The sequence below is a fragment of the Galeopterus variegatus genome, unplaced genomic scaffold (genome assembly GCF_000696425.1).
Source record: "Galeopterus variegatus unplaced genomic scaffold, G_variegatus-3.0.2 Scaffold3742, whole genome shotgun sequence".
Classification (NCBI taxonomy): Eukaryota; Metazoa; Chordata; class Mammalia; order Dermoptera; family Cynocephalidae; genus Galeopterus; species Galeopterus variegatus.
In genome coordinates, this window is record NW_007729853.1 from 138,174 (window position 1) to 149,327 (window position 11,154).

The following is an 11,154-nucleotide window of genomic DNA, read 5'->3' on the forward strand; positions in this document are numbered from 1 at the left end:
TGTCTCAGACTGTAAGAAATCAAGTATAACTTTCAGCTTATTCTTATGAAGCAGGTATAACCTTGATATCTAAACCTGATAAAGACACTACAAAAAATTGCAGACCAGTAACGCTTATGGAGATTGATGCTAATATCTTTAATGAAATACTAGAGAACAGACTCTGACAACACATTAAGAAAATACACCATAATCAAATAAGGTGCATCCTAGGAATGTGAAGATGGTTGATATTAGAAAATAAATTAATATAATTTACCATTTTAATAAGCTTATGGAAAAAATGATATGATTTTCTTTATAGGTGCAGAAAATTGACTTTGGCAAAATCCAATACCCATTCCTAGGAAAAACTTTTAGAATAATAGTAGGGGATAGCCATTTCCTTACTTGAGAAACACTAGAGGCATTCACACTGAGGTTAGGATGCCCACCATCTCCACTGGCATCTGGCATTGTCTGGAGGTAATAGTCAATGCCGTTAAACTAGAGAAAACAACCAGGGGTGGAAGAGTAGGAAAATAAGAAATAAATCTCTCTCTGTCTGCAGATGACATGATAGTATACATGGAAAATCCTAGAGAATCAGTGATAAAATGAACTCAAACAATTTAAAAAATTTAAAAGATGGCAGGATGTAAAATTAGCACGTAAAAATCAGTAGCATTCATGTACACAAAAACCAGTTAAAAGATATGATAAATGCAAAAAAAAAGTGGTAACTAGTAGTAACAAAAAAGATAAGTTATTTAGGAACAAATTTCACAAGAAATGCTCAGAACCTATGGGAAGAAAACCATAAAATGCTTCTGTCAGAAACAAAAATAGGCTTGAAAAAAATGGAAAGACATCTCTTATTCTTTATTAGCACATCTCAACATCATCAAGACATTAGTTCTCCCCAAGTTAATTTACAATCTGGTCCCAATAAAAATTCCAGTAGGGTTGTGTTTTTTTTTATAGAGCTTGATAAGTTGAAAGAATGAAAACAGCTCAACCTGCCATTGCTGTATTTGAAGATGAAGTCGGGGAGGTTTGCACTAGTCAAGGAATAAGAACAGATTCTAGAAGCCGAGAACACCCCTCAGCCAGCAAGGAAATCGAACCTCAGTCCTACCACCACGTGCAACTGAATTCTAGTAGCAAACTGTTAAGATCATGGAAGTTGATTCATCCTCAGAACCTCCAAAAATGAACACAGCCCTGATGATACCTTGATTTCAGTCTTGTGAAACTAGAGCAGAGACCCAAGCCAAAGGGACATCAGACCTACAGAAACATACAAATACAACATGAAGAAAACTACAAACTCATGTTCCAAGTGTAAAATGAAATGAATAAATGTGGTATGTTCTGGACAAATAATTGATTAAATTACACTAAAGTTTATCTATTTTTCAAAAAAAGAATAGGTGATACTAGTCAAGGAGGTTTTGAAAGAAGTATATTGAAGGAGACTTGCCTCACATAGATATTAAAAAGTTTTTCAAAGCCACAGTAATTAAAATGGAATAGCATAGTCTCAAGAATAGACACATTAATAGAAAAGAAATAGAAAAGAGAGTCTACATATAAAGTTTGGTATATGATAAAGATCATTATAAACCAATAGATAAAAATTAAATTGTTCAATAAATAATACTAGGATAGTTGGTTGACTACTAGAGAAAGAATAGATCTTTACCTTATACTGTATTGCAAAATAAATTGTAGCTGGATTAAAGAGTTAAATATTTTTGAAAGGCCAAATAGGTGAATATTTATGTGATCTGAAGATGGGGAAAAATCTTCCAAGCATTAGAGCAATTTTAAAAAATCTACATGATAAAGGACCAATATAAATAAAGATAATTAAAACCTTACAGATGAAAATATGTCAAACAATATATGAAAACAAATAATTTGGAGAAACATCTGAAAACTTACAGTAGAGAGAATTAGTAGTCATAATATGTGAGACAGTCTTACATAATAAAGACAGAGACTTTAATAGACAAATGGAAAAATATATCAAAGGATAATTTACAAAAGAAGACATTCAAATAGCTATAAGTTTCAACACTAAGAATAATCTTAGAAAATTTCTAAAATAAAAGTTCTCTAACATTGAGGGTAATCTCTTCTGATGAATAGTTAAGACTTCATGAAATAGTCTATTGTCTTGTCACAGCCGCATAAAATTGATGAGAATCTAAGTTGATGTGATACATCTTTTGAGCTGCATGTTTTTAAAGCTCTGGACTATGTCAATGGAGTATAAAATTCTATTGAACAACTATTCTATGTGGTTATCCTTGAGAATACAAAACGTTCTTCCAGAATTAATGGAGAAACTGGCTCTATTTTTATGAAAGTGTATGGGGAAAATAAAGTTGAACAACTATTCTATGTGGTTATCCTTGAGAATACAAAATGTTCTTCCAGAATTAATGGAGAAACTGGCTCTATTTTTATGAAAGTGTATGGGGAAAATAAATTTTAATATGCTAATTTGTGCCAGAAACAGAAAATTTACTAAGTCAAAGACAGCTGACAAACTGGGAAAAAATCATCACAACTTATATCACAGATGAAGAGTTAAATTCTTAATTTATTGGGAACTTTCTAAAACTGAAGGGAAAAGACTTACAGAAATCCTATAGAAAAATAGGCAGAGACTTGAACAAATAATTCAAAAAGAAATATGAAAATGGCCCTTCATGGTGGAAAAATGTGTAATTTCATTCATATTTTAAAACATGCTAATTAAAACTACAATGAAGTTCCATTTTTCACCCACTAAATTGACGAAAGTTCAAAAGCTTCACAATATTCTGTTGGTGAGACAGTGTAGAAATGGGTAATGCCATATATTGCTGATGGATTTGGAAAAATGCTATGGCCCTTATTAGGTAATTTCTCACCAACTATGTATAACTAAACCTCAACACAAATCCCTCTATGAATTTATCCTGAACATCTATCTCCATCAATATGAAAATACATATGCACAAAATTATATAGAGAGTATTATTTGTAATTGTCAAGCATAGGAGATTGGCTGAATAACTATGGTACATACACAAAATGGACTACTTAAAAGGGCTTGACTTCTCAGAGTAGGTCCTTAGACACCCGCTGGGAGAGGAGGCGGGAGATAGGGAAGGTGGCTCTGCCTCCCATGTCCGGCACCATTTACAGGGCCTGTCAGAGACCTTTGAGACACTACACAACCTGGTACACAGAGGCGTCAAGGTGGTGATGGACATCCCCTATGAGCTGTAGAACGAGACCTCTGCAGAGGTGGCTGATCTCAAGAAGCAGGTACAGCAAGCTAGCAGTTAGCTCAGTTGGTTAGAGCGCAGCCTTATAACCCCAAGGTCGTGGGTTCAGATCCCCGTACTGGCCAGCCACCAAAGGGAAGCAGGTGCAGGCCCTTTCGGCCCTCGGAGGCTGCTGTGCCCAGTGAGGGACTGGAGGGATTGAGTCTGTGCTAAGAAGGGCCACCAAGAGCTGGGTGACTTTGATCAAGTCATCGTGTCTTTCTGGCTTCAGTTTCCGTAGGCGAATCACAGCCACCTGCCTGTCTTGTGGTGGGTCACGAGACTTGGCAAAGCTCCTCTAGGAGCGAGCCAGGAGCTGGGGCACTGCTGGTATGGTGTGGTATGATTATCGGTGCGACGTGCTGGTGGAAGAGTTCGAGGAGGCCATCGAGGACAGGGCAGGAATCAGCAGGAGGAGGACCTGACTGAATTCCTCTATGCCAACCATGTGCTGAAGGGAAAGGACACCAGTGAGTCTGACGGGAGGGAGAAGGAAGGGCGGGTTGGCTCCTGATGATTTTATTGTTTGCTCTCCCTCAGGGGGTGGCGGTAGGAGAGGACAGAAAAGAAGAAGAGCGCAGGTAAGAGGCACCAAAAGCAGCTGCAGAACAACATGCAGATAAGGCAGATGCCCCCACAGGGGCTCGGGGGCCATGGTGAGGTGGGAGGTAGCGATGCTGATGCAGCCACCAACTCTAGTCGCTACTCCCTGGGGCTCCCCAGTCAGTGCTCCTCACCCAGCAAACTGGTTTGAGGCACCTGTGTTGAGGGTGTCTCTCCTCTTCACCCCAGGTTGCCTGGCAGAGCGGTGCTCTGGCAAGAAGGGGGACACAGCCACCCTGGGAGGGAAGAAGTCCAAGAAGAGCAGCAAGGACAGGCATCAGGTGGCCAGAGCAGCAGCAGCAAGCAGAGGAAGGAGTTGCACGGCCTTGAGGGAGACTCTAGCCCTGAGGAAGACGAGGGCATCCAGAAGGCGTCCCCGCTTACACACAGCCCCCCTGATGAGCTTTGAGCCTAACCCAGTGTCCCCTGTATGAGACCCCTGATCTCAAAGCTGAAGAGTCTAGGGCCTGGCTCGGGTGGGTACAGGTGGCTTTCCCAGCTTCAGGGCCTCCCGACCTCGTCTGTGCCCTCTTCCCACCAAGGAAAGCCACAAGCTCCAGGAAGAATTCAGAGCAGCCAAGGGCGGCCCGCGCCAGCCTTTTCCCTCTGCCAAGCATTTCTCTCCTGACACAGGCTTGGGGCAGCCCATGCCCTTTCAGGATTGCGAGGACTCCAGTGTGAACTCAGGAGGGGCAGATGTCAGAGATGGGCACCAGGACTGGAGCCCTGCCGGAGCCCGAGAGGAAGGCATGCCCAGCCTTCACTCCTCCCCTCACTCCTGCCCCCACGGGGAAGCAAGACCACAGCCCCACCGCTCCCCCTCTCTGCCCACCCCACCTATGAACACCTTGCACTCTGCCCGGCCCTCCTCCAGGGCTCACAGAGTAAAAGCCTTTTGGCATTTTGGTTCTGATTTCTGAGTCCTCTTCAGTCCTTAGTAAGGTGCCCAGAGGCCCCTGTTGCTCTTTCCTGCCCGTTACCTTCCAGCCTTGGGGACTGAGGATGGGGAGGCTGTGCTCCCATCTTCCCACTGTTGAGGCTGAACCTGCCAACTCTTGGGAAGACCACGTCCAAGGAGGGCCCAGGGTTGTCTTGGGGTGAGGTTAGGTGTGGGCATGGGGTGAAGCCCAGTGCAGTGCGCTGACCCCGTCTCTCACCTGCCCTTAGTCTCTGTGAGTTCCCAGGCCCTGCCCACTGTGTTCCCAGGCCCAGATGCTCACTCGTGTTCTGGGCACCTGGCTGCCCTCATTCCCTCCCTCTCCTCCCCCAGGACCGTAAAGTGTTTGCTAGTTACCTCCCAGCTCCTGTCCCTCCCTCCTGACCGCCTCCATCTGGCCCTGCCTATTGGTCTTGAGCCTTGTTCCCTGATGACCACGCTTGTCACTCTGCCCTTCCTAGCTGTTGTATCTGGATCTCAGAGGGAGGACACCCCAGTCCCTCTATAACACATTATACCATGTTGCCCGGGGCCAGGGAGGAACAGGAAGGCTGGCCTCTAGGGAGAAGGGGTGGAAGGTGCCTGAACCTCAGAATGTCCTGAGGGCAGGGAGGGGGGTTTCGGTAATGGGCCACAATAATCAACCTCATTGTATTTCGACAAAATTAAATTAAGGAAAAAAAAAAAAAAAAGAATGTCCTGAGGGCAGTTGGTAGCAACAGTGATGACAGTGACGAGTATTCATGGTGCTTTAACTTTCACCTTTCCGAGGCACTTGTGTGGTGGGTGCTCTTAGCTCGAATGTCCTGAGGGCAGTTGGTAGCAACAGTGATGACAGTGACGTGTATTCATGGTGCTTTAACTTTCACCTTTCCGAGGCACTTGTGTGGTGGGTGCTCTTAGCTCCATTTTGCAGAAGAGAAACTAGTCTCGAGTCACATGGCATGCCCAGGGTCCTATGGTGAAGAAGCGAGTGGTGCAGCTGGGACTCGGACTCTGGTTTTCAGATTCCAAGTCCGTGGTATTTCCTCTCTCCACAGCTGCTGGGCCTTTCCCCCAACACCTGGCCCTGACAGTGTAACTCATATTGAATTGGTTTGGTTTGTTGGCATTAACCCACCACCAGCACAAGACTCTTTTAAAGGGAGAATAGGAAGCAGCTGTTGCTTCTTGGAAGGAGAGAATGTGGAGGATCCTGTCAGAGCCGTGCCCACACCAGGTACCCTGGGAGCTCCACAGTGAGACCCTCCTCACACCTTTCTGGGCTAGGCCCAGTGGGCAGGAGGAGACACACTGCTGAAGGCTCTGCGGGTCTAGGGCAGAGACTCTGGGGTCCACACTCCTGGAAGTGAGGAGCCTGCTCCTAGCCTGGGCTCAGCCTCTCTTCCCCTCCCCAGGTTAGGGCAGCCAAGGCCAGAGAGGGGAGCGCAGTGGAAGCTTTTTCTCTTCTGCCTGTTGAGGCTTAAAACGGGTCCTTGGGGTCCTTAAAGCATGCAGGACCGATGTTCCCCGTGTGAAAGGAGCCAGTAGTGAGACTCCAATCTAGAATTGGGTCCTCTCCTGGGCTTTGTTCTGAACATAGGAGATGCCTGGGGGTGGGGTGGGGGACTGGGACCCAGGACTGGGGATTTGCAGCCACCTGAACTATCTAGGATTTGGTGGGCAGTCTCTTATTGTCCCATTCTGTCACCAACCCCCCCAGCACTTCAGTGCCTGTCTTACCTCTGTCCCCAGGACTTCATTGATTTTTAAAGTACGATGAGGCAAAGACCTGTCCCCTTACTGGAGTGTTGAACCAGTGGTATAATCCAAGGCCCAGACCTGAGGACCAGCAGCACTGTGACTGCTTTGTTCTTTGACCTGTGGCCCTGCATGACGAGCTCCTCTCTGTCCCCCAAAGGCCACGTTTATTGTTCACTCACTAGCTCTCCACCAGCTCACCCCTGCAGGCAGTGTCTCCTAGCCCAGTCCAGAAAAGGCAGAAGGCAGGGCCTGGCTGCCTAGGTTTTTCTTTTCATCTCCCCACCACACATATAAGGCTTTTTGGGGGTTTTTTGTTTGTTTTGTTTTGTTTGAGGCTGGCTAGTGTGGGGATCTGAACCCTTGATCTTCAAGCCTTTTTGAACTTTAAGATTGCCGCCACTTTCCCACACCCCTTCCCATCTGTAAAGTTAAGGGACTGCCTGAGCTCAACTTAACCTGATTTCAGTCTCCTTATACGAAACCCTATTAGAACAGAATTTCCTAAATTCACCTAGACATGAGAGTCACCTGGAATGCTTGTTAAACATACAGATGTCTGGGCCGACCTCGGACCTGCTGGTTTGGGACCTAGGAGTGTGCATACTTAACAAACATCCCTCATGGTTCTTAAGATGAGGCCAACTGGAACCCACTTCACCAAGAGAAAACTAGGGTGTTACTGTAAGAGAGGGCAGGACTTCAGTGAAGTCACACTGGGTCAGGGTCTTGTCAAGATCTGCACAATAAATACTTTGGAAAAGTGCAGCAGCTTTGAGCCAAATAATAAGAGGGTTTTTAGCTCTCAAGAGTGGCAGTACCTGTGGTTGGCATTAAATTCAAATCTAGATAACTGCATGAAATGGAAACCCAAGAACAGGATGTAAACAGCCAAAGAACTTTCAGAAACACGACTTGTCAGACCCCGGCATAGATTCATCTCTCTTTTGGAGATTTCTGTCAGCCAGAACTGCAGGGGTTGGTGGACAAACCACAAAGCCAGTTTATTAGGTTCAGTGATTAAAAGAAGCACTGGCCCTGATACTGAAATCTCAGGGGTTGACACAGAGGTGGCTACATCAGGGCCTCTGTGTTCATTTTAAAAGACAGCTCCTAGAAGGCAGAAGTCCTGTTCTTATTTCAAAGTTCCTAGGTGGTATTTCCATACAACACCTTTGTGTAAGTTAAAAAAAGGTACTCTTCACACCTTTGATTTCTATTTATCAGAAGTTGTTTTAATGTAAGTTTTGCTAAAATAAGATAACTGGATACCTGCCAGAAAATTATAATAAATATAGAAACCCATGAAGTTGGTGATATGAATGGCAGCCCCTTAAGTGTGGAGCCTCATGCTGTCCAAGTGTGCACAGCAGCCTGCATCACTATAGTTCCCAAGCATGAATAAAATTCCCCTTCTGTTTTGATCTTAAAAGAAAGCCCATTTTTTCATGACAGATATATGGTCCATGCTTAGCTGATTTATGGAAGGACTCTGTACAAATCCAAGGGGGAAAGCCAGCAAAAAACTCTCCTTGAACATCCCTGATGGCCCAGTTTACTCTATTTCACTGGAATAAGAGTAGTAGCGACTATTTTTTGAGTGTTTACTATATGGCAAGCACCCATAGGTGTCTTACATGATTAACTCTAATTTTTACAGCAACTCAGTGGGGCTGTAATCTCCATGAGGAAAGGGATTTTAAAAAACATTTTATTTATGATGTACATTCAGAAAAATGCACATATAAGTGTGCAGCTTGGACTGGAGTTTGGGATTTGACATCCATCCTCTAAAAAATGAATTTCTACCTGTTTTGAACCAAAGCAAAACAGCCAGGATGTCTCACATTTGTAGGTACTATATTTAATTCATGATTCCAGCACTTTTCTTTTTGGCTGGGGGGTTAGCGGGGGCAGCTGGCCAGTACGGGGATCAGAACCCACCACCTTGGTGGTGTAAGGCTGTGCTCTAAAACTGCACTAACTGGCCTGTTCTTTTTTCCCCTTTCCCCTCCCCGACATTTTAAAAAATGCCTCTGGATGAGAAATACATATTTATTGATTTAGGAACAAAAATGTTGTCTTTGAAATGGAAAGTACATTTAGATCCAATAATTTTTTTAATCCAAATTTACTACCAGTATTCATATTATTTTTTAAAATTATACTATGTTTTGTGGGTAAAATTTTATGTTTCTCAAAAATCTTTAGTATCATCTCCATACTGGCCAGCTGCCCCCCCAAAAAAACATTCTTAAGAATCAATAGTTAAATAAAAACCAAATATTTCAATCAATTTCCATGTAAGAATGAAGAGTGTGGCCTTTAAACCTCTAAATACAATACTTTTTTTGTTTGTTTTGTATTTGGCAGCAGCCGGTACAGGGGTTGAACCCTGGACCTTGCCGTTATCAGTACCATGCTCTAACCGACTGAGCTAACTGGCCAGTCCTGATTTAGGATAAAATAAATATCAAGTTTGCTTTAAGTAAAAAATGGCATTTTTCTACCCAAGGAAGGAACTACCTTTCTTGGAGATGCCTCATACGTAGAAAAGAAAAAAGAAAAGCTGACTCCATAGAGAGAGGTGGTTACATATTAATGGCTTGCTGCAAGGACACAGCACGATAGCACACAGATTTCTGCCCACAACTGAAAGGATAATTCTTTTAACATGTTTTTTTTTTTTTGTTTTTTTTTTTAAGTCCAGGTGTTGCAGAGTGAATTTCCCCAAGAATATTCTGATAAAAGGATGAGTCTGGGTCGATTTGCAATTCTTCAATACAGTGCCTCTGTAAGTCTGTTGCCACACCTGTCTGCAGGGTCAGTGTGAGCACCAGGCCCCATGACTTGGGCATAGATAGACAGGCCCATGTGAGGCAGTCCATGAGCTAAAAATAAAAATTAAGAATGATTACATCATCTTTGGGGTTCCTCCAGCTCTGAGATTCTATAGACAATAAAAGAGGAGGGGAGGCTCCTTTGTTCTAAATTCCATGACTCCTTCTTTCTGAAGCCAGAACAAAGACAGGTGGTGAAGGCTGTTCTCCACGTCTTGTGCTTTGCTGGGTGGCATCTTCCTGAATCCACATCAGTCCAGAGTCTTATCATGCCACAGAAGTCTGGGAAACTGCTCTGGGGAGGAAAGGTGGATGTACACTAACCAAACCAAGTGACCAATTTATGAAGTGACAATGAGCAATATAAGGGCAAGGGCACCAAGAACGTCCACCCCTGACCCTGGACTTTCCTCCCAGTGGGCACCTCTTTAGAAGGGTGCTTGGTGGGCCAGGAATTGGAAGGAAGGACCAGACTTGGGAGGCTCAGGGAAAAGCCTGATGCCTCCTGCACAGGAGTGAGGCGCACCTTTTGCCCCTGGACTTGGACGGACAGAGCAACATTATCCCCAGAGACTCCCCATGTCCTTCCTTCCGCGACTGACTAGGACTCCCTTCAGCTGAGTGTTCCTTCTTTAGATATGCTGATCTCTTCTTTCCTGCCTGGGGACAGTCCAGTCCTTCCCGCCTGGGCACTCAGCTCTACGTGGATTTTGAAGTGTTCTTCCCTTTTCTTCCAATTTGGGTGGGGATGGAGTGGACAATCTCACTGCTACCCCCTCTCCCGGCCCCACCCGGGTCCTCCTGGCGACCCGTGTTAAGTGGACAGAGGGCTTGGAGGGTCAAAGTGTCCTCCTCCGCCTTGAGATTGCACAGGGGGCTGGGTCCTCAGGCCGCCAAGAAGGGCCCAGTCCAGGAACGCGAAGCAGCGCTCTCCGGGCGGCTGGAGCAGCTGCGGGCGCCAGGCCAAGAGCCCAGCAGGGACGTGTCTCTGCGCTCACCTGCCATTGGCCAGGTGGGCCCAACCGCCCGCTGGTAGCAGCCGCGCTGCAAGTGCGGAGCCGGTGGCTGCAGAGCCAGGCGCGGCGCAGGGTGGACGACAGCGTGTATCAGACCTGCTCCCTGGGGGTGGCGGCCCAAGGGCTCCTGGACAAGTACGCCCGCCGACGGGAAGGCAGCGGCTTGTGGCAGCTCTACATCGGGGACACCCGCAGCCGCACATAGAGTACAAGGCGTGGCTGCTTGGGCTGCTGGCGGGTGCTTGACATAGCCTGTGGCACCGGGTGAGCTCGGAGGAGGGCCAGGGAGATGGAAATGCTGGATTGGATTTATTATATGCAAGCTGCTTAGTAAAGGGTGTATTTTCCAGATCCCCTTAAAATTAAAAGTAAGGGGGTCTGGCACACTCCCTTTACTAAAGCATTAAGAATTGCGTTGGTGAGGGCCACCAGCATCCTTCACCTGCTTGATAACTGTCCTCTGTAGACTAGAGATGCTGGTGGGGAATGCTGGATGAATCCATGGAACTGGATTCCCTGATCTCAATGAGAATAATGGCATCCCAGGGGTACCTGGTGGCGTAAAGGCCAAGTGGTGGTGCTTCACAATCAAAAGCAAGGTAGTACAATAGCCTTTAATAAAGCACAGGGAGAGAATAGTCATTGGGTGGACAAGAATAGTCACTGGGGACAAGGGTCAGCCTCTTTCCCCGTCTTCCCTCTCCCCCCCCCCCCCC

General features: G+C 45.6%; 1 pseudogene; it reads left to right on the forward strand.

Annotated features, from left to right (window-relative positions):
- Window positions 1–426: 426 nt before the first annotated feature.
- On the forward strand, window positions 427–4,314 carry LOC103601462 (annotated as a pseudogene).
- The last annotated feature ends 6,840 nt before the right edge of the window (window positions 4,315–11,154 follow it).